At 35.6% G+C, this 21,320-nt stretch overlaps 1 long non-coding RNA gene across 1 annotated transcript; it reads right to left on the bottom strand.

Annotated features, from left to right (window-relative positions):
* Positions 1-332: 332 nt before the first annotated feature.
* On the bottom strand, positions 333-16,453 carry LOC309619539. The gene is made up of 2 exons (XR_014239016.1): positions 12,898-16,453; positions 333-12,595 (listed from the first exon to the last, which is right to left on the bottom strand). It is a non-coding gene; the product is annotated as an uncharacterized lncRNA (long non-coding RNA).
* Positions 16,454-21,320: the final 4,867 nt, after the last annotated feature.

Below are 21,320 nucleotides of genomic sequence, written 5' to 3'. Positions count from 1 at the left end.
ATTCCACTTACAGTATTTCTGAAACTGTTTCAACATGGCATGGCTAATAAATCTGTAAGTGATGTTTGAAAAGAAAAAGAAAAAAAATAGCCCAATATGCTTCTTGTCTGACACAGACAAGGCTTTTCTTTTAAATATGTCTATTCTTGTTTTGAATGACAACATATAATCTAACAGTCCCGAAGTGGGTTGTTCTTTGTTGTGTTTGCTCTGATGGCCTGAAAGAAAAATATCTGTATTTTAAATCTCTTCTTTTAATTAAATATAATCCATGATGGGTAATTTCTTATTAAGGCATATTTGGACTTATATCAAACATATTATTGATCTCATCTTTTTTTTTTTTTTTTCCCCCATTAGTCTAGGAAAGGAAGCTGCTATAATTACAGGGCCTGCTCACCACTTTCAAATATGGTGCATCAACACATGTCATGTCCTATTCCAACTCCTGTGGTGTCTTCCTAGAGGGGAGGACCCTCCTCTACGTCTCACTTAGGAAAGGAAGCCCAAGACACGGTTTGCATCTTCCTTAACCTTGCAGCTCACACGACATCTATCCTGCACAGTATCTGGGCTAAAACTTTTCTTGGTTGTTTAGTCTGGTTACACATGTTGCAGATTCCCCCATTTCTGGTGGGGCTCACAGAGAGCTAAAGAATTAGAATGGAACCTCAAGATAAATTTCTGACTCTGTTTTTGTAAAAAAAAAAAAAAAGCAAATCTTCTAAATTTTAAAATCCCTTTGTTCTGAAGATAGGTGGAGAAAGACTCTGATACAAGGCAGCTTCACTTTTTCTCTCTTAAGGCGAATAAGTTAATGATAAGTACAAAGTACTTTCTTTTAAAGTGCTGTCTTGATGAAAAATGTACTAGGTTTTTCTATTCATAGGCTAGGTCAAAATGAATATAGTAATCCTAGTATTGATTTCCTTTTGTGCTTTCCTGAAAGTAGTTTTTGTTATATTAAACATCACATGACTTTTAACTAAAATTATGCCTGATCATAAGCTACATTTGGGACTCTCCCTGATATAACTGTTCATAATCTCTTCTTCAGCTTGGTTTTGGATTGTTTGGAAAGTAAAATATCATATGAATTAGAATTTGGGATGTCCTCCTGTTATGGACTGAACTGTGTTCCTCCAAAATTCATCTGTTGAAGCCCCAACCCCGAATATGATGTTATCAGAGATGCGATCTTTGGGGGATAATTAAATTTAGAGGAGATCAGAAGGTGGGGCCTTCATGGTGGAATTAGTGCCTTATAAGAAGAGACACCAGAGATTTTACTTCGTCTCTTTCTCTGCTGTGTGAGGACACAGTGAGAAGGTGGCTGTCTGCAAGCCAGGAAGAGAGCCCTCACTAGGAACCAAATACGCAGCACCCTGACCTTGGACTTCCCAGCCTCCAGAGTTGTGAGAAATAAACGTCTGTTGCTCAAACCACCCAGTGTATGGTATGTTGTTATAGCAGCCCAACCTGACTAAGATACTTCCCAGCTGGTGAGTTTAGAATATGAGGAAGCAATGTAATTGCAAATCACTCCTGAACTAAATTTGAAGCTGAGTTCCTACGTGTAGATTGAGTTTTAGCTTCATAACACACTGCATTCTCAGGATCTATGTCTTCAAGGCTTGAATAGCCAGACTTTCTCCACAGATAGTGCCTTCTGTTTGGATTCATTGCGTTAATTCTACTTATGAATCCAAGGAAGGCCTCTGAGGACCATCCAAAGTAAAAACAGATAACTCTTCCATTAATTGACAACTTTCTATCATTATCAGAGTTAAGGAAGATTCAAAATATAGATTTAAAGAGCCTGAGTTAGGGTCCAGCTGATGCCCTAGACTCCAGGATACCTTGTGGTATTAAAGTGATATTTTTCTGACAACCTCAAAGGGTAAATCTCTTCAGGAAGTGCAGCTCTATGAAAGTTTAGTCAAAATCAGAAGCTGCATCTCAGTTACAGCATCACAGATCCCTGCCTTTCACATTAGAGTTCTTCCCCTGGGATGGATGGGGCAAACAGTCAGGTATATATAGGAAAGATTCAAACTCATGTAACTGACTGGAAACTTCTCTCCTTCGAATCCCAGTAATGGGGGTTGAAAAATCATCATTTCCTTATATATTTCTATAAAAAACGGTGAAGTAAAAAATTTTCTACTTAACGTTGCAGAAATAAAATGGCAACAAATATATGGTTAGAAGCCACACAGTTCTGTCAACAACAGTAACAGAATTTAGATCAAATTCCTTGGATAAATTAGCAGTTTTCATATGTCTAGTTTACATGGGCTCAATTATAGGTGTGGTGGACTTGGGGTCACACAAATGGCAGAGGTTCAGATCTGGTTTTGATTACCAAGATTTGTAGAATATGTTTTTGTGTTTAACTCTTATTGTAACTTTGCCAGTGAGTGTTTGCCTAACCTCTGCCTCCTGTACATCAAGTTTCAATTCCCTAACATACTTCCATGCTTTTAATTTGTATCTCCCAGCTCTTTGCCAGAGTCCTGCGGTTCCTTCACACACTCCTAAGGCGCACGCCTGCGTGACTGGCTTCCACGTGGATGCTTCAGGCACATACTGCATTCAGGAAAGAGACTTTTTGGATCTCCCCAGTTAGAGCAAAATCTTGAGTATTTAACGTCTAATCATACAAGTAACAGTACCTTGTAACTAGTGACAGACTTCAAGATGACCTTGTGAGCAGTATTATACTATACACACTATTGATTTCTTCCAATTTACTATTAAATTACCACAGCATTTAGTTAAATGGTAATTACAGGAAAATTTTGTCCTTTAGAACCGGAGTTGTTGCCTTTATGAATACATTCTTTTCTTTATAGGAGAACTCTCATTATTTTCACCAGAAGTACATTTTAATGTTAGTATTTTGTACATGCAAAACTGGATTAAATAATTTCCTGTTGAGTGAATGATGCTTTAAGAATATAACCTTAATTGTTTACTACAGTTTTCTATATTGAGCTGCTCTACAGCAGGATATTTTAAAATGTAAGTATTGAAAATAGTCTAAGCATAAGTAAAGAAAATTGCTAGTTGTTGACTCTGGAAGCTATGAAGCTATAAAGACATAAAACTCAACCAAATGACAGATTCATAAAAATTTCCTTTTTGAGGAAATTTTCAAGTATTATAAGTATTATAAAAATGTTTTTGAAAACATAGTATTAGCATTAGGGCTTGTTAATAAGGCAATAAGACAATCACCTCTGTAAGACCTGCAGAGCTAATTATTATGCATCTTAGAGAATGCCCCTGCGACCAGGCCACTTATGGAAACATGGCTCTGTTTTTATTCATGTTGTCCCTGTGCAAAAGTAATAGCATATTATTTCTGTGAAAAAGAACTCATTCTCTTCTTCATATTTGAAGATATGCTTTTGATATATATAGAGAGAGATTCATATGTGTGTATTTATATATCAATATATAGTTATTTAATATGAACGTAAGTGATTTTTCCAGCAACGGTTGTAAGAATGTGTGGACTACAAGAGGTAAAAGTGAGAAAGCTGTTTTCTCTGTCTCTCCCTTGAAGGCCCACAGGGCAATTTCTCCTAGTACCAGGCATGGGCAGCCTCAGAGAGACTAACTCTAATTCAAGAAAACAAAGTAGACCCTTGATTAATGCACCATGAGAACTAAGATCAGTTGATTAATGCCCAGTGAGAGCTATGATTCTCATAAAGACAAGATGCTTTTAACAGGTATCTACAACCATCTTCCCCTCAACCTTGTTGTTAGCAACCAAAATAGTTGAAATTCAGCGGTTAAAACATCCACTGTCGGACCAATACTTGGATAATTATTGCCCAAGTTTGTGTATGTTAAACTCAAAAGATATACAGCCACACACTTTCTTCCACTTAAGATTCTATTTTGTTATTCACTCACTATTCAGGACAGGGATGTTGTTGAAGAAGGAAGTTGGGACGTGTCAGATAAACATGACCCGCATCCACAGAAAAAAATCAATAGTCTATAGGCAGATGGAAGCAAACTAGGGTAAGCTTTAGAGTCGGAGGTTTCTTACAATATCCCCATCAAAAATATTAGGATGGAAAGAATTGCAGAATATTTCTGGTAAAGTAGATAATTAACACTTAAACCACTTAACTTCTTCCAGCCCATGTACACATTTCCAATATTTTCCTTGCTCCCTCTTCCTTGTTCATTTCTGTCACTGTCTCAGGCTTGGGAATTTCTGACTTTCTCACTCTTCACTGACATTCTAGGCTATGCTGAGGAAAGCTTCTTGTTTGTTTGTTTTTTGTTTTGCTTGGAAACCCAGAATTTCCAGATGCCAAAATATTTTAAATGTGGGATGGGAGAGGGAGCAAAGGAGAAAATAAGAGAGAAACTTAATGATTCTTTAGCAATTTACAATTATGTAGTGTTTGAGCAACTATTTTGATTAGGATCCATATGGTATAGATATTTATGAAATACAGAGAGGTTTTAAATATAACGCTTAGCTTTTTATCCTTATCACGTAAAGGAAAAAATTAGCCATCTTTTTCTCATAAAAAAGTAAATGAAGATATTTGTCATGACATTATAAAGAAGCAATAATATATCTTCAGACTTACAGAAACAAAGGAAGGATTTTTAGTTCATAGCCACATGAAACAGTCAAGAGCGTGAAAAGAAAAAAAAAATAGTATTAAAGTGAGGAAGCAAAAGCCTTCAGAGATAAAGATTTTGTTGCTCTGAGGGAAATATAATGCATAATTAGCAAAAAGTAATTTATATTACATTATCTTTAGACATAGAATACTTGACAGTACTTTACAGATTTTGGGGATTCATGTTACTTTTTTTTTGATTCACTTAAAAACTGATCTCAGTTTTAAAATGACATAATGATGTGCTTTATATTTTGATACAATGATAAATCTCTAATATTTCCTTTTTGCTGTTTTCAACATCTTCTGTTAAAACTCTAATTTTTGTATGTGCTTATCAACATTTGATGTCCATATTATCTTTACATTGCTATAAATTATCAAAAAATCAAGCTGAAAGGGATAACAATTTATATCTTTCTTCAGATGTAGCTCACAATATTTCAGTTCATTTGAACTAAGATTTTAGGATTTTTCCCTCTAGACTAAAAAAAAAAAATTCTCATGTTATTTTCATAACTGACTATATTCATACAATGAAGTAGTTTACTTTTTAATGGATCGTTAGCATTTTTTCAACTATGCTTGAAATTGTATTATTTATACTCTACAAACACCTATAAATTCTCTCCAAACACTATGCATCCTCCCTACTTTATAGATAGATGGAAATTTAAAAGAACTAAAAATGCCTCTACATTGTTGTGTGAGTTTCCTATTGCTTCTGTAACCAATTCTCACACATGTAATGGCTTAAAAGAATCCACATTTATTATCTTACCATTGTGGAGGTCAGAAATCTAAGTGGGTCATCGGGGCTGCATTCTTTCTGGAAGCTCTGGGAGAGTGCATTTCCTTGCCTTTTCCAGCTTCTAGAGGCTGCCCACAATCTCTGCTTCAGTTCATAACATCCCCTTCTCTGCCTCCCCTGCCTCTCTCTTCCCTTATAAGGACCCTTGGACTACACTGACCCACGCTGAAGATCCAGGATAATCTCCCATCTCAAAATCCTTAACTTAATCACATCTGCAAAGTCCTTTTGGACAGTTAAGGTAACATGTTTAAGAGTTCTGGGGAATAGGACATGGACATCTCTGGGGGATTATTATTTTGCGTGCCACAATTGCCTAGATTTCAGTGCCCAGTTAAGAAAGATTTTTCAGAGCAAAAATTAGAATGCTTTTAAGCTACTATTTATTCTGTTAAAAAATTTTTAAAAAGCACCTTGAATATAGAGCAGCATTTTCATCTTCCCTGGATATGAACTGTATAATTTCTTTCAACATTTTAATTCATATGGCTTAATTAATCTGTATCTGGCACTTAAGAGACCTACATGGGACACAATGGTACTGACTGTGCATCCACGGGCTATTTCCTGCAATATTATAGAAGCTGTACAGTTTTTGTTAATGACTGGAATTCACTAGAACTGTATGTGTTTCCTAGGCCCTTGACGGTGATTATATGTACGGCTGTCCATTCCTTGAGCAGTCATAGTTGGCACCCAGGAGCCACTCAAGTATCGGTTGAATGAGTGTATTTCTGACTCCTTCTCATGCCCAAATAAGGTTCTCTTCCTGAAAGGATATTAAAGAAGAGGCATCAAACTCAAACGATGAGGGTTCTCATTGCTTTGCAGTTAGAATCTGCTGATACAATTTTTTTGCTGCTTTTTAAGATTTATCTACTATGAATGAGTTTTATTTACACACACACACAATCCAAAGTAAGCATAAATGGAAATTTTGTAAGCCACCATCTCCAGGGGAAAATGAGAAAAAAATTATTTTGCTATGCAGTTTTTCTTTAGATGCAGTCATATGCTCTTATTTTTCTATTTCTGTCCTAATTCCTGAAGTTCCTTTGAGAATAGACTGTATAATCTACAACAGTTTTAGATATATGTATTATGTCTCTCCTTTTGAACGCCTAGGATACCAGAATAATATTTAAATAATCTTTTATCTGTGAGAGAAAAAATAGTTCCTTATCCTGGTAACCAAAGAACTAACTTAGGGCCTCCCATTCTGCTTTCAGAACATTTTGGCAGTTTAAGTCAGCCTGAGCTGTTATCACATTTAGTCTAAACATTCTCCATTTGTCTTCCTGTACATAACCTCCCTCCTACTTCTCACTTAAGGAATGGAGATTATTTTTGAGCTTACTTTTATCAATGTGATATTGCAGATTTAGGATTAAATGTGATATTCACTGTTCTTCCAAATGAAAAGGTTTACTGGTGACTGTATAAGATTGTGTTAAGTTTTTGAAATCCACAAGCATACTCCTTCAATGTTTTATAAAACTGATGATGTTCATCCAATTCAGACTTCAAGTAGAATTACAGTTGCACATTATTAAATAATAAGATGGAATGTATTTCAAGTTCAGGACATTTCATTTAAAAATAAAATGTGTTATTGCAAATGATATAAATTTACTATAAATCTTATTGTATTTGTTAGAGTTGGTATAACATGAATGGTGATAACAACAAAAAAAAAAAGGATGGCTTAATTAGCTTGTTTTGTGTGTGGGTGGTATTTCAACCTACATGAATACTCAGCCTCAGGTCATGAATAACATGAGGATGGATGGGTCGGGAAGAGGGGAGGAGGACTTTAAATCCCAGGCTGCTTCTTAGTGTCATTCTTTAATGATTTGATATGTGATAATGAAGTAATAATTCAGATCATCCAGGTAATATAAATTGTTTATTAAAATATCATAAGGAATGAATGGGTCTGGCATTTAAGTGTAGGTGTTTACTATCAATTCAACAATTGTGTTCCTTTCTGCTATATTTTAAACAATTCCTTTCCAATATACTTCAAGTGGGCAATAAAGTCATGAGAGGGGGCCTCTGGAAACAGATATGCATCTTTTAAATCCTTATTTAGAAAGTATAATTGAAACATTTTCTGGATCAACCGTTACTTAACCTGCTGTGATTTAATGAGACATTTCTCCCAGAACTTTCAATGATGTAATCAGGAATATTTTCAATAGGTCCATAATGGAAATTTTTTTTCTTTACTTTCAGCCAGCTTTTTAGAGGATTACTAGGCAGTATAAATAAGATAGCTTGCGATAAAGAAACAAAAGTATGCTTGAATTTCTCAGTTTAAGTATTTCAAAATTATTATGGATCCTAAAAATATTTTCTCTCTTATTAAAAATTTGTGGGGTGTTTTCTTTACCCAGTATGTTAAACATTAACATCCAGCACATATCTTGTTAATTGAATTTATTACAAAACTATAAAGATATTATTACATTTGTATCTACCATGATTAGTAAGTTCCATAAGGACAGAGGTTATGTCTTTTTCACCCATTTCCTGACAAATCATCTATTTGACATAAAGTAGGTGTTTGATACCAGTTTCCTGAATGAATATCACCACAAATAGCAGTTCTAAAATTAGAAAAATAGCTTAGCTATGTAACTAGAAATTGGTGAGTTTTGTAAGCCATAAAATACTAATTTTATTACTTTATCTAATACTCAAAAATTTGTTTATGCCAGCAAATAAATAAATAAATAGAAATAGAAAAATGTTTGTGGTTAAGGCTATAATTTCTGAAGACACATTGTATGAATTCAGCAGAACACCTTGAAATTCTACAGACTTGGTTGATGACTGTAAACTTATTTGAGTCTAGAATTGACACAGTTAAAATGGGCAAGGGGAGGAGAATATAGACAGTTATATCTACTCAACATTAAAGAGGTAGCTGGGAATATCCTAATGTAAATATTCAAGAGAATATGCATAAAACTGTAAATCAGGAGTGATTCTTAACTGGAGCTAATTTCCACTCCCTCCCCACCTGGGTATATTTCTCAATGTCCAAAGACATTTTGGGTTGCCACATGTCACAGCCTGGGATGTCCCTGGAATCTAGTGGGAAGAGGATAGGGATGATGTTAAACATCCTACAATGCACAGGACAGCCCCCCATAGCATAGAATTATCTGGCCCAAAATGTCAATAGTCCTGAGGTAGAGAGACCCTGAACTAGAGGCTAGCAGCCTACAGAAGATAAAATTCTCTGTGACCTTTATAAATAGGGAAACAGTGTTCTACAGGAATAAGATGGTGCAATTGACCATGAAGCTCCTAGCAGGAACTTCACTTAGGATGTCCTTTGTGAAATACCAAACAGCATCTCTAGAATTCCAATTTTGGGTCAGCTAGAGAGTGACTGGGCCTCAAAGTGGATTGCTTTTTAAGACTAACAGATTTTTAGAGAATGTTTTAGGAACTTAGTTATCTAGCTTGAATGAAGATATACTTACAAACTATAACCGTTTCCTCAAAAGAGGATAACTTTTTCTAAATAATAGATGACCTAATAACCTTTATTCTTATTTTCTTCCCATTGTATCTTGGTTACCATCAGCCATACTCAAGGAAAAGGCATTTAAAAATTTTTAAGCATAATTTTTCTTTTTAAAGTAGTTTAAGACTCAATATAAGTAGCAGAAATAGTAGTTTCTGTCTACTGAAATAGACAGTTCCCATGTACCTTTCATCCAACTTGCCCCAGTTACAATACCTTCCATACCAAATGATACTGTCCAAACCAGGAAATTAACATGGGTGTAACAGTATTCACTCAGGTACAGGCAAAGGAAAACTTTTAAGTAATAGAAAGATAGAGAGGTAGAGAAAGAGAGAGATAGATATAATAGATAAGATAGGTTAGATAGATAGATGTAGTTTCATTTCCTCAAGTAAAGATGGAAGAATGAGTAATAAATGACTTCAGCTTACACGAAAATGAGACAATCTGATCTTTATTTTGCCATATAAGCCCCTTAACTTTCTGCTATTTATTATACTCATCACCTCTAGACACATTACTCTTATCATGATTATTCATGCTATTTCTGGCCATAACCCAAGGAAACATCCCTTCCCCTTCAACTCCTTGGTGAGTGTCCACATGCTGGTCTCTGATGACTCACAGCCAGCATTCCTTCAATAACTGGCTCAGGGTCCTCTGCCTCAAGACAAATTCCTGCCTGCTCTCTTGCTGACAAACCAATCATTTGGTCTTGTATTTTAGAGCACTCTTGCGTAAATTGCACATTTTTCTTTGTCAATGGAAATTTCCGCTATTATTTTTTTCATATTTATCTGACTTCTTGCAATAGATTACAAACTGCAAAAATATAGGGACCATTTCTTCCATCACTTTTGAATACACCTAAGTGCACAATCATATATGGTGAAGTCTAAAAGTACTTGTTGAATGAAAGCCTATCTTGGATATTGAATGCAAACAGGGCAATTATAAAAGGACATACCTACTTAAACACATTTCAGGAAACACATATGTATGTTGAAGTTTCAGTAACAATCCACTTTTTATTTAGAAAATGTTTCTCTTTAGCATATATTTGAGAATAAAAGAAAAGAAGTAGAAATTCAAGAAAAATGGCAATTGAAGTGACATGGAAGAACTGAACTTAAGGCTTAAGACCAAGATATAAAGAAAAGTAAGATTAAAAAAAAATGTATGTATCACAAAAATATCACAAAAATGTATCACAAAAATAATATGGAAAGTACAAAAATTTATTGGTAAGACACCAAAACAAGCAAACAAACAAAACTCTTGGAATGCTTTTCCTAGGAACCCTGACCTGCCATGTAAGAAGTCTGACGACTGGAATGCCACTTGGAGGGGTCACACGTAAGCGCTCTGATTCACAGTCCAGCGGAGCGCAGCCCTCCAGCTCCTCTGCCAAGACTTTTGACGAGTGAACGAATATATGCTGGACCCTCCAGAATGGCCTATGCACCAGCAGAGTATCCCCAAGTGACCTCTGCCAACCATGTGACAAAGAAGAATTGCTTGCTAAGCCCTGCTCTACTTCCTGCCCACAAAATTGTGAGAATTAAATGCTTCTTATCTTAAGCCACTAAAACATGCAGGAATAGTGGATGTCCAATTTAGCATGAGATAGCAATGCCGTCCTTACGTTAACCACAAGGCATTTTTAAAACCTTTATGACTATTGCTACATTACGGTAAAGACTGGGATATGAATGTGTGTGCGTGTGCGTGTGTGTGTGTGTGTGCGTGTTTGAAGAAGTAGATTGGTGAGCAGGGGAACAGCATTTGATCTCTCTTCCTATCAGCTTCCTCTGCAGAGCTTGGCTGTCATTGGAAATAGGACTGTGTGTGTGTGTCTGTGTGTGTGTATGTGTACACGTACATGAACACTTAGCTGTCAGGCTTTCTGTGCAAGTACTAGAAAAGGGGAAAATATAATAAATTAGCTGTCTTTCAGCCCTATGCCCTCTGCCTCGCCAAAAGAAGTCTATAGCCATACCACCCTGAATGCACAGGATATATAGTCTGATCTCAGAAGCTAATCAGGGTTTGGCCTGATTAGTGCTTGAAAAAATAATTAATTAAATTGTTAATTCAAATAGCACACGAGACCAGAAATCCTTAGTTGAAAAATTTGAATTTCACTATATCAAACAGAGGCCATGACAGTGAAACAGTTACTAAAGTCTATGGACTGAACCTAGAAAAAAATCATGAAAACCAAGCTAAGGTTTATAAATGTTGACAATTATATATCGTGTGAGGGGACTTGGCTTTAGACTGAGGCCATAAACGTGCAATGTTGCTAAACAGAATGGGACTGAATATATCAATGATTTTTTATATCCATATTATACACACATACACATATTAATGCTTATTTTGATACGCATATTTTACCTTTAATTATACACACACACACACACACACACACACACACACACACACAAACACAAACACAGAACTAGAGGCCGACCAAATCTAGTTTGTAACTGATGGCCTCCAGTTTGTTCTTGGGATCTTTTCTGGACTGAGGTTGCTGACTAAACCTTTGGTTTTCCAAAGACATTAGCTTTATCTTATATATATTACATTTGCCCAAATTCAATGTCTCTTGTCATTACCTTTATAACCTTATGTCTTTATTGTGAAGGAGTCACTACTGCATGTGGCCGTTTTTTCTTGGATGACCACATCTGAATTCATTTCTCAATTGCCTCACATGATAAATCTCTGTTTTTCTTTTTTCAAAACATGTAAAAGTATCTATTATAATCAGCATAAATATTTAACTTTTTTAAAATTCTACATCAGATGATCAACTAGTCACTTGAGTCTGAATGTTATAGTTTGGAAGACAGTAAAGATTGTTCATAAATGACAAGTAAAGGACCAGAAAGGTTATGTGACTTGTCAAAGTTCAATTATAATATTGAAAGTCATATTCTAATTTTTAATTTAATTTTAAAAATTTAATTATAAAATATTTTAAACATATAATAGTATAGGTACTAATATAAAAACCAGCTATATACCAATCACTGGGGCATTTAACAGGTGATACGATTTTTGTCGTATTTGTTTCAGACCCTTTTATTTAAGAAGAAAATGAAAGAGAAAGAGAAAGAATACCAATTTTCCAGGTCAATATTCTATTCACAATACCCTGCTGCTTGTTTCTCAGTTTGGAATTACTGCTGATTTTTATTTTTCTAGAAGGTTAATAGTAAGTTGACTTCTCAAAGGACCTTCATCTATTAGCACATTTGATTCTCTCCCTACACTTGAGAAATAGTTAGGACACATATTTTTCTGAATTTTATAGACCAGTGAAGCGTAGAAATGTTAAATAACATGCTCAAGATATCAAAGTGATTCAAAGAGAGCTGAACCAACCTCTGATTGCAACCTGCATGCGTCCTGGTGTGCCACACTGCATGTTGTAATTTGATAGCTCAATATCAGAATATGAGTATAAGATAAAGAGAAACACATTCTGAAGCACAGTTAGATCTCTAAATTTTTAAAGAATCTACACCTATCAATATTTAACTATCACCAGAGTTGCAAACTCATCTAGAAAACCTTAATAGGGGCTTCCCTGGTGGCGCAGTGGTTGAGAATCTGCCTGCCAATGCAGGGGACACGGGTTCGAGCCCTGGTCTGGGAAGATCCCACATGCCGCGGAGCAACTGGGCCTGTGAGCCACAACTGCTGAGCCTGCGCGTCTGGAGCTTGTGCTCCGCAACGAGAGGCCGCGACAGTAAAAGGCCCGCGCACCGCGATGAAGAGTGGCCCCTGCTCGCCGCAGCTAGAGAAAGCCCTTGCACAGAAATGAAGACCCAACACAGCCAAAAATAAATATAAATAAATAAAAATTAGAAAACCTTAATAATCCTCTTAGACTCTCATAAGCTACTAATTGATTCTTTACCTTAAAGTATCACTTTACCCCTTTGCAAAATATTTTCACACAGTATCTTTGTTTAATCATCCCAACAATGCTACAAGGCAGGGATTTGTTAATAATCCATTTACCAGTGAGAAAATGAAACTGCTGAAAATTCACGTGTTAATAGTGGCTTGAGCCAGTGGTCCTCAATCTTTGCTGCACATTAGAATCATCTGGGGACCTTCTAAAATTCTCAAATCCCAGGTCACATCCTATACCAAAAAATCAGAATGTCTGGGAGTGGGTTATCAGCGAGTTTTGAAGATCCCAGGTGATTCCACTGTGCAGTCAAGTTTAGAAGCCACTAGTGTAAGCAGTGGCTACACCACGGTTATTTGGAGCTCCTACTCTAGTGTTTCCTCCCCTACAGTATGAAGGTGCACTCACAGAGAATCTTGCTCCCCATCCTTGGGACATCAGCTACCAGCAGTGCTAAGAAACCATTTGCCCTTCACTCTGATTTTCCATTCCATGTGTGATTAGAAATATTCTTTTGTATAATATGTAGTCACCACAACATTTTGACCCTACATCAAGCTGTAGGTGAATTATTGAAATGACCATCTGAGGCACTGACCTTTAATAACCTTGATTCTATTTTTAGCTCACCTTGTCTGTGGCCTATGAGTTTATTCTTGTTACAATGATAAACAGAAATTTCTCTCTTTTTAATTTGGATTTTAAATGAAATGAAGAAAGTTTGAATACCTTCTGCACATTGAAGACGGAAACAGAAAAGTTGTGAATCATTATTATAATAAAACTTGCTTTATCTACAAGCTTCACATACCAACAGTCTTGGATGAGTTCAGGAGACCAAGGTACTTTCCGCTTTTATGATGTAAAGTTTCCGCTTTTATGATGGGGGATTATGTTGTATCTCCCAGGACCCACCTCTTTATTGCTTATAAGCAGTTCTCTGAGAAACCTCCGTCCATGTGTCTCCCTCTCATTCTTGGATCATGAAGAGTATTTGGGAACCATATAACCCAGACATCATGTTCAAGAAACAGACACGATTATCACCACCATACAAATATCCACACGTAAGAAATTTTCCAACTGGATCTCAGGAATGTGGACACACCATGCTCCCTTAATCTGGAACAAGACAGACTGGCTAAGAAGATCTATGCTCTAGTGCTTCATCTCCTGGGAGAACATGGGTCCAGAAATGAGAAGGCAAGAAACTTTAATACTGCTATTGATTGTCTATTATCACTCAGGGTCTCAAGTAATAAACACAGAAGTTATGAATCCACACTATGCGTGATTCTCTCAAGCAACTTCTTAGACCTCTACTGGCCTGGTAAGGAAGGTCAGACATTGTACCAATATAAATAATCAGTTCACTAGAAGCAATTTCAGTATAATTTGACTCCACTTTTCCATTTGACATCTTTTGATGATAATATATCAACAGGCTACATTTTTCTCACAGTGAAAAAAATCATCCTTAAAACCATCACACACCTCACTGAACTTTTTATTTCTACATAAGAAAAGTCAGTCTTCAAATATAACTCATACTGAATTAATTTACTTCTTGGATTAACAGTAAAATTATTGAAAAGTGCTTGAAATGATTTAACAATGCAGACTAATGGATCCCCTTAATTTTGACAGTGTAAATCTTATGAATTTTAATCAATATGACATTTTCATGAGTCAAATACCCTTTTAAGTAGGAGAAAATTTTAAATGGCATTAATAAAAAATTTTATTATCTAATGAAACTATTTGTAATGTCCTCCTTTAGAAAAGCCCATTTCCTAAAGACTAGTATACAGGCAAAAGATTGTGCTTGAATAATAATTAAAATAAACCTAAGATAAAACAAGGTTTTATGAATAGTATTGAATATCTAAATCCTTTTCTACAGGGCCTATTCTGTGATCTGGTCTTCAAATATCCCATATTAAATAGTCCTCACAATGCATAAAGAGCTTTGGTTTTCTCTTTCATTGTTTCTATGGTACCGCGTAAATAAGACACATTGTCTGATTATAAAACTTTAGGTTAGAAGGTTGCTATACTAATTTGTGATATCAAGATTACCATGCTGATTAGCTAGTTTATAAAATAATCAATATGTTGCATTAAGACAGGGCATACATCCCTAGGCCTCAAATACCATGGTGTGACAGAAAATATAATTTTTAGTATGATAAATGCAATACAGAGTGGGGAAGAAAAAGACATAGAGCCATTAAAGCAAATAAATGTATAGGATCCTTGAAAGGCAGAAAAACCACAATATATAATCTATGGAGAAATAAAGTCAAAGGAAATAAATGTTTAAAACAAGTGCTGGTGAGGGTGTTTTTATAGATAGGAATGATGTGTGGAAGCTTAAGGTCCAGAGTCAGTGGATGAGACAGTTGCTCATGCCCTGAGAAATTTGTCATGATTATGTGGAGGGTAAATTAAGACAAGCTAGGACATTTGACAAACATGAGAAATTACACAAGTGGACACCTATGGAACATCCATGCTAAGCAGCAAACAGTGATGAAATTATCTCCAAGTTATAACACAAATACAGGAACTGGACCAAAGATTTAGGACAATTCTCCAGGTAATTGCTGGTCCTATAAAGGGCGGGGATCTCTCACACACAGGAGTCAAGTTCTACCTTTCAGTTACTGATTCAGACTTAAGTAAACGTAATAGGAAGATAAATAGGAATTCTCAATTCCAAGTATGAACAGAAACCCCAAATCCTCAACAGAGGAAGAAAACCAGCAACACAAAAAGAAGATAAAATCTCACCAGAAAAACTAATACAGAATGGAATAAATAGAGTTAACAGAGACTTGAGAAAAAATATAAATGTGCTGTATATCTTCGGAGATATGCAACAGGATATTTTCCCCCATAATAAAGGATCTACACAGATAAGTTTTGGGAATTGAAATTTTCATTTTTTTAAAGCTCAACAGATGGAGTAAATAGCCGAATGGACAATTCCGAAGAGAAAATTAATCAAGTAGACGATTATATTTAGGCATTTTCTTAGAATATCAGGCAAAAGGTAAAGGAAAAAGGTGATAAGTTAAGGGACATGGAAGCTATATCCAGAAGTCCAGCAATCTCTCTAGTTGAAGTTTGGGAAGAGGAAGTAGGAAGGATGGGGGAGGGGCTGCCTACAAGAAATGAGAAGGAAATACACAAAGTCATTTGCTTTTCCCTTTTAGTCTATTTGAAAAATTATTTTCTCTGTATTAACATTGTCAGCACAGTCTGAAAAGATCAAATCATATTTATTTATAGTCCTGATTTTTTTAATAGTCTTATAAAATGTAATAAGGAACACAGTGGTAAAGCTGATAGTTAATTAAATTTCAGCATTTATATTTGCCTTCACCCAACACTGTTCTCCTGGTCTCAAGGAGCTCAGATATAAAAGAGTATGCTCTACTTAGTCAACATAGAGATTTCCACAAATTTTCTCCAAATATAATCTCAAACTTAAAATTCCAGATGAATCAAATTTTTTTTTTTTAAAGGAAATGGGAGCTTTTTTCTTTTTTTTTTTTTTTAATTAATTAATTAATTTATTTATTTTTGGCTGTGTTGGGTCTTCGTTTCTGTGCGAGGGCTTTCTCTAGCTGTGGCAAGCGGGGGCCACCCTTCATCGCGGTGCGCGGGCCTCTCACTATCGCGGCCTCTCTTGTTGCGGAGCACAGGCTCCAGACGCGCAGGCTCAGCAGCTGTGGCTCACGGGCCCAGTCTCTCCGCGGCATGTGGGATCCTCCCAGACCAGGGCTCGAACCCGTGTCCCCTGCATTGGCAGGCAGATTCTCAACCACTGCGCCACCAGGGAAGCCCCTGAATCAAATTTTGATGGAAGGAATAGAATGAGATTCCACTAATCAAACATAACCAACATGCTGAACCCTCTCATGTGCTGAATACAGAAAGTTTACAAGATATAAGGGTTAAGACTTTCATATCTTAAATTCTTCTTTCTCCATCATGTAATCTCCAATCTTCATAACATTAACAAATTGTTTTTTTTTTCCCCGTGGTAGACTTTATGACTCTTAAATCTGTTTTAAATATACATAAACAATGAGCATCTGATTTATTTGTTTCCCCTATGGCAATGATAATAATCTGTAGTGCTTTTTCTCTTTACCAAAATTATGTCTAATATTTCATGAACTCTATGGTAAATTCTCCATATGGCAGAGGAGACACATTCCTGCATTTGTGTTTGTTAGGACTGAAAATGCCATTTTAGTAGGTGCACTAATGTTTACAGCAGAATTAAGATTTATTAGAACTACTCCACAGAGCAAGATTGTAGAGAATTTATGAACTGTAAAACTGCTATAAAGGTCACTTGAGACGCAAAAGTTTAATTTGGAGTATCATGTTATGGTACAAACCTGCTACACTCAATGCTTGTTAAAATAAATTGTTTAAGGATAGTTGCCTCAGTCTGCAGGGTTTATGAACTTCAACAAAAATAATTTCATATTACTTAATATTTTACATAGGCTTGGTTTCTTTAAGGTTTGTTCACAAATCCACAACTTATCACATGTGTAAAGTAGTGAAGAAAACCAGTACAAATTTGATCTCACTTTCGAAGTTCATTGTTGTTTCACACAGCACACTGCGTATCATTACTTATCCAACTTTCAACATTTACTGTTATTACTACTATTATTCATTTTTCTTTTGATACCAAGATTTGTAGGAATGGATAACTCCTCAAGAGCTATAACAAGAATGAACAAGACAAGTATTTGTAACGAGAGCATTTGGGAAGGCATTACTAAACCAGATTGTAGATTATAAAAGTGCCTTAATTTGTGATATTCTATTTGTATACATGCAGGCATATGCAAAATTACAAAACAACCCAAGAAAGTAAAATGTAAAGAAAATATCTATTTTAGAGAGTTATAATTCTTTAGTATGCTAAATATTATACAATAAAGTGTAATAAAATGGAAAGATAATATAAACAATAGTGAGCCTCTTTGAATTTTTTTCTATAGCAGATTCTCTTAATGGTAAAAATAGTATAAAATGATTTTTCTATGCTTTGATTATACATCAAAATGGATATTTATCAATGACCAAAAATATGGAATCAGAATATTATTTAATGTATGTGAGATTTCTGGATATCACAGTAACAAACTATAGCTTTGTCATAGTTTTTACACTGTATATCTTAGACTATAAAATACTGCACTCATCTCTTGATCAAATAAAAAATTTAAGAATTGTAGTTTAATTACATTTAAAACACAAAGAACTATCATGATATCATATGATTCAATTCTCCCTTTTGAGATAAAAATGGTGAAGATGATATGTCTGTCTCCCAAATAGCCAGGACTGGAACTTTCTTCCCACCATGAAAAAAGTGTAGCTAAAATATTTTGCATATCTATAATTTATTGAGCATTTTGCTTAGCAATTCTTCGGAATTTATTTTTCTTTAACAACCCTATGTCAGAGATACTATTATTATCAGTATTTTCAGGATGGGAAAACTAAAGCTTGGAGAGTTTAAATAATGTACCTCAGATCACGCAAACATATAATGGAGCCAACACTTGAACCAGTGGTTCAAGCCTGTTTTCTTACAAGTGCATTACACCCTATTGCACTGCATTTATGCTAAGGTCTATTAGAGCAGGACATGAGGAAACACCCAGGAAAAAAGAATCAGAGGTTTTTGTAGAAAGCATAATTGTTTCAGTTTGGAGGACTGCCTGTTCTCAAATATTCAGAGCATGTCTCTACCTGAAGTGGTAGGTAATGTATAAAAAGAGTGACAGAATTAAGTTCTTTACTCCAGGTCTCATGTCCACTGTACACACCTTTCCTCTCCCTCTCACACAGTCCAATGCACACAATCTCATCAGCTCTTGGAAATCTTACCATCTATTTTTTTTGGCTTCATTATACCAGGGTCATGCTTTTCCAACAGATCTAACCAACCCAACAACACCCACCTCTTTTGATTGAGAAATTTGGACTAAAATGGGGTTTTTCTTGGCTAGTAGTTCCATGACTCAGACCACAAACCCATCAGGATCACACTTAGCCTTCAGAATTTGCTCAGTGGGGTCTACAATACATAATTATGAGTATCAGTCTGTCCACACCCATATTCCAAGTTACCACTCTCTTTGCGATATGATCCTATCCAATAACACTTTTACTGATCTCTGGAAGACATTCTGTGCTCCTTTTTTGAATCATAAAATTTTATAAAATTTCTCTCTAAAGCTTATACATCCTTCACAGACATTTGCAAGAGAGAGCACATTTTTATATCCTCTTTGTATGCTCATTCTCACTAAAATCCACTGTACTACATAGAGTTGTGTGATTACAGGAATGCATACAGATAGGGAAGTTTTATAAGGCTGATTAAGACTATCTGAGGCAAGCCTATACTACAAAGCTACAGTAATCAAGACAGTATGGTACTGGCACAAAAACAGAAATACAGATCAATGGAACAGGATAGAAAGCCCAGAGATAAACCCACGCACATATGGTCACCTTATCTTTGATAAAGGAGGCAAGAATATACAATGGAGAAAAGAGAGCCTCTTCAATAAGTGGTGCTGGGAAAACTGGACAGCTACATGTAAAAGAATGAAATTAGAACACTCCCTAACACCGTACACAAAAATAAACTGAAAATGGATTAAAGACCTAAACATAAGGCCAGACACTATAAAACTCTTAGAGGAAAACATAGGCAGAACACTCTATGACATAAATCACAGCAAGATCCTTTTTGACCCACCTCCCAGAGAAATGAAAATAAAAACAAAAGTAAACAAATGGGACCTAATGAAACTTAAAAGCTTTTGCACAGCAAACGAAACCATAAACAAGATGAAAAGACAACCCTCAGAATGGGAGAAAATATTTGCAAATGAAGCAACTGACAAAGGATTAATCTCCAAAATATACAAGCAGCTCATGCAGTTCAATATCAAGAAAACAAACAACGCAATCCCAAAATGGGCAGAAGACCTAAGTAGACATTTCTCCAAAGAAGATATACAGATTACCAACAAACACATGAAAGGATGCTCAACATCACTAATCATTAAAGAAATGCAAATCAAAACTACAATGAGGTATCACCTCACACCAGTCAGAATGGCCATCATCAAAAAATCTACAAACAATAAATGCTGGAGAGGGTGTGGAGAGAAGGGAACCCTCTTGCACTGTTGGTGGGAATGTAAATTGATACAGCCACTATGGAGAACAGTATGGAGGTTCCTTAAAAAACTAAAAATAGAACTACCATATGACCCAGAAATCCCACTACTGGGCATATACCCTGAGAAAACCATCATTCAAAAAGAGTCATGTACCACAATGTTCACTGCAGCTCTATTTACAATAGCCAGGACATGGAAGCAACCTAAGTGTCCATCGACAGATGAATGGATAAAGAAGATGTGGCACATATATACAATGGAACATTACTCAGCCATAAAAAGAAATGAAGTTGAGTTATTTGTAGTGAGGTGGATGGACCTAGAGACTGTGATACAGAGTGAAGTAAGTCAGAAAGTGAAAAACAAATACCGTAAGCTAACACATATATATATAGAATCTAAAAAAAAAAAAAAAGAAAAAAGAAAAAGAAATGGTTCTGAAGAACCTACGGGCAGGACAGGAGTAAAGACGCAGACGTAGAGAATGGACTTGAGGACACAGGGAGGGGGAAGGGTAAGCTGGGATGAAGTGAGAGAGTGGCATGGACATATGTACACTACCAAATGTAAAATAGATAGTGGGAAGCAGCCACATAGCACAGGGAGATCAGCTCGGTGCTTTGTGACCACCTAGAGGGGTGGAATAGGGAGGGTGGGAGGGAGACACAAGAGGGAGGAGATATGGGGATGTATGTATATGTATAGCTGATCCACTCTGTTATACAGCAGAAGCTAACACACCATTGTAAAGCAATGATACTCTAATAAAGATGTTAAAAAATAAAATAGATTATCTGAGACAGATCATCTCAATAATTTAAATGATGAGCTTTGAAGAACTCTAGACAGAAGACAGAACTGTTAGCAATTAGTAATTCATTCTGATTCAAGGAAATAAATTTAACCCAAATATTCAAAATCAGAGTAGAGTTTAGAGGTTGTAGCATAAAAAGCAGAATGATGTAGAAAGACTATCCCAATCATGACCAGGAGAGTTCTTCTCAGGTTAGTGCTAAATAATATTTCACCATCATCCTAGAGAGACAGGTTTCTAGAATATGTTAGTTGTATTGCTCTTATATATAATTAGTAATATATATGTAACTTTACTTATGACCTATTATAAGTACATATGTAAGTA

The sequence above is a fragment of the Balaenoptera borealis genome, assembly GCF_965194805.1.
Source record: "Balaenoptera borealis genome assembly, chromosome: 21".
Lineage (NCBI taxonomy): Eukaryota > Metazoa > Chordata > Mammalia > Artiodactyla > Balaenopteridae > Balaenoptera > Balaenoptera borealis.
Note: the sequence above shows the minus strand (reverse complement) of the source record. Positions and strands in the feature narration are given on the sequence as shown.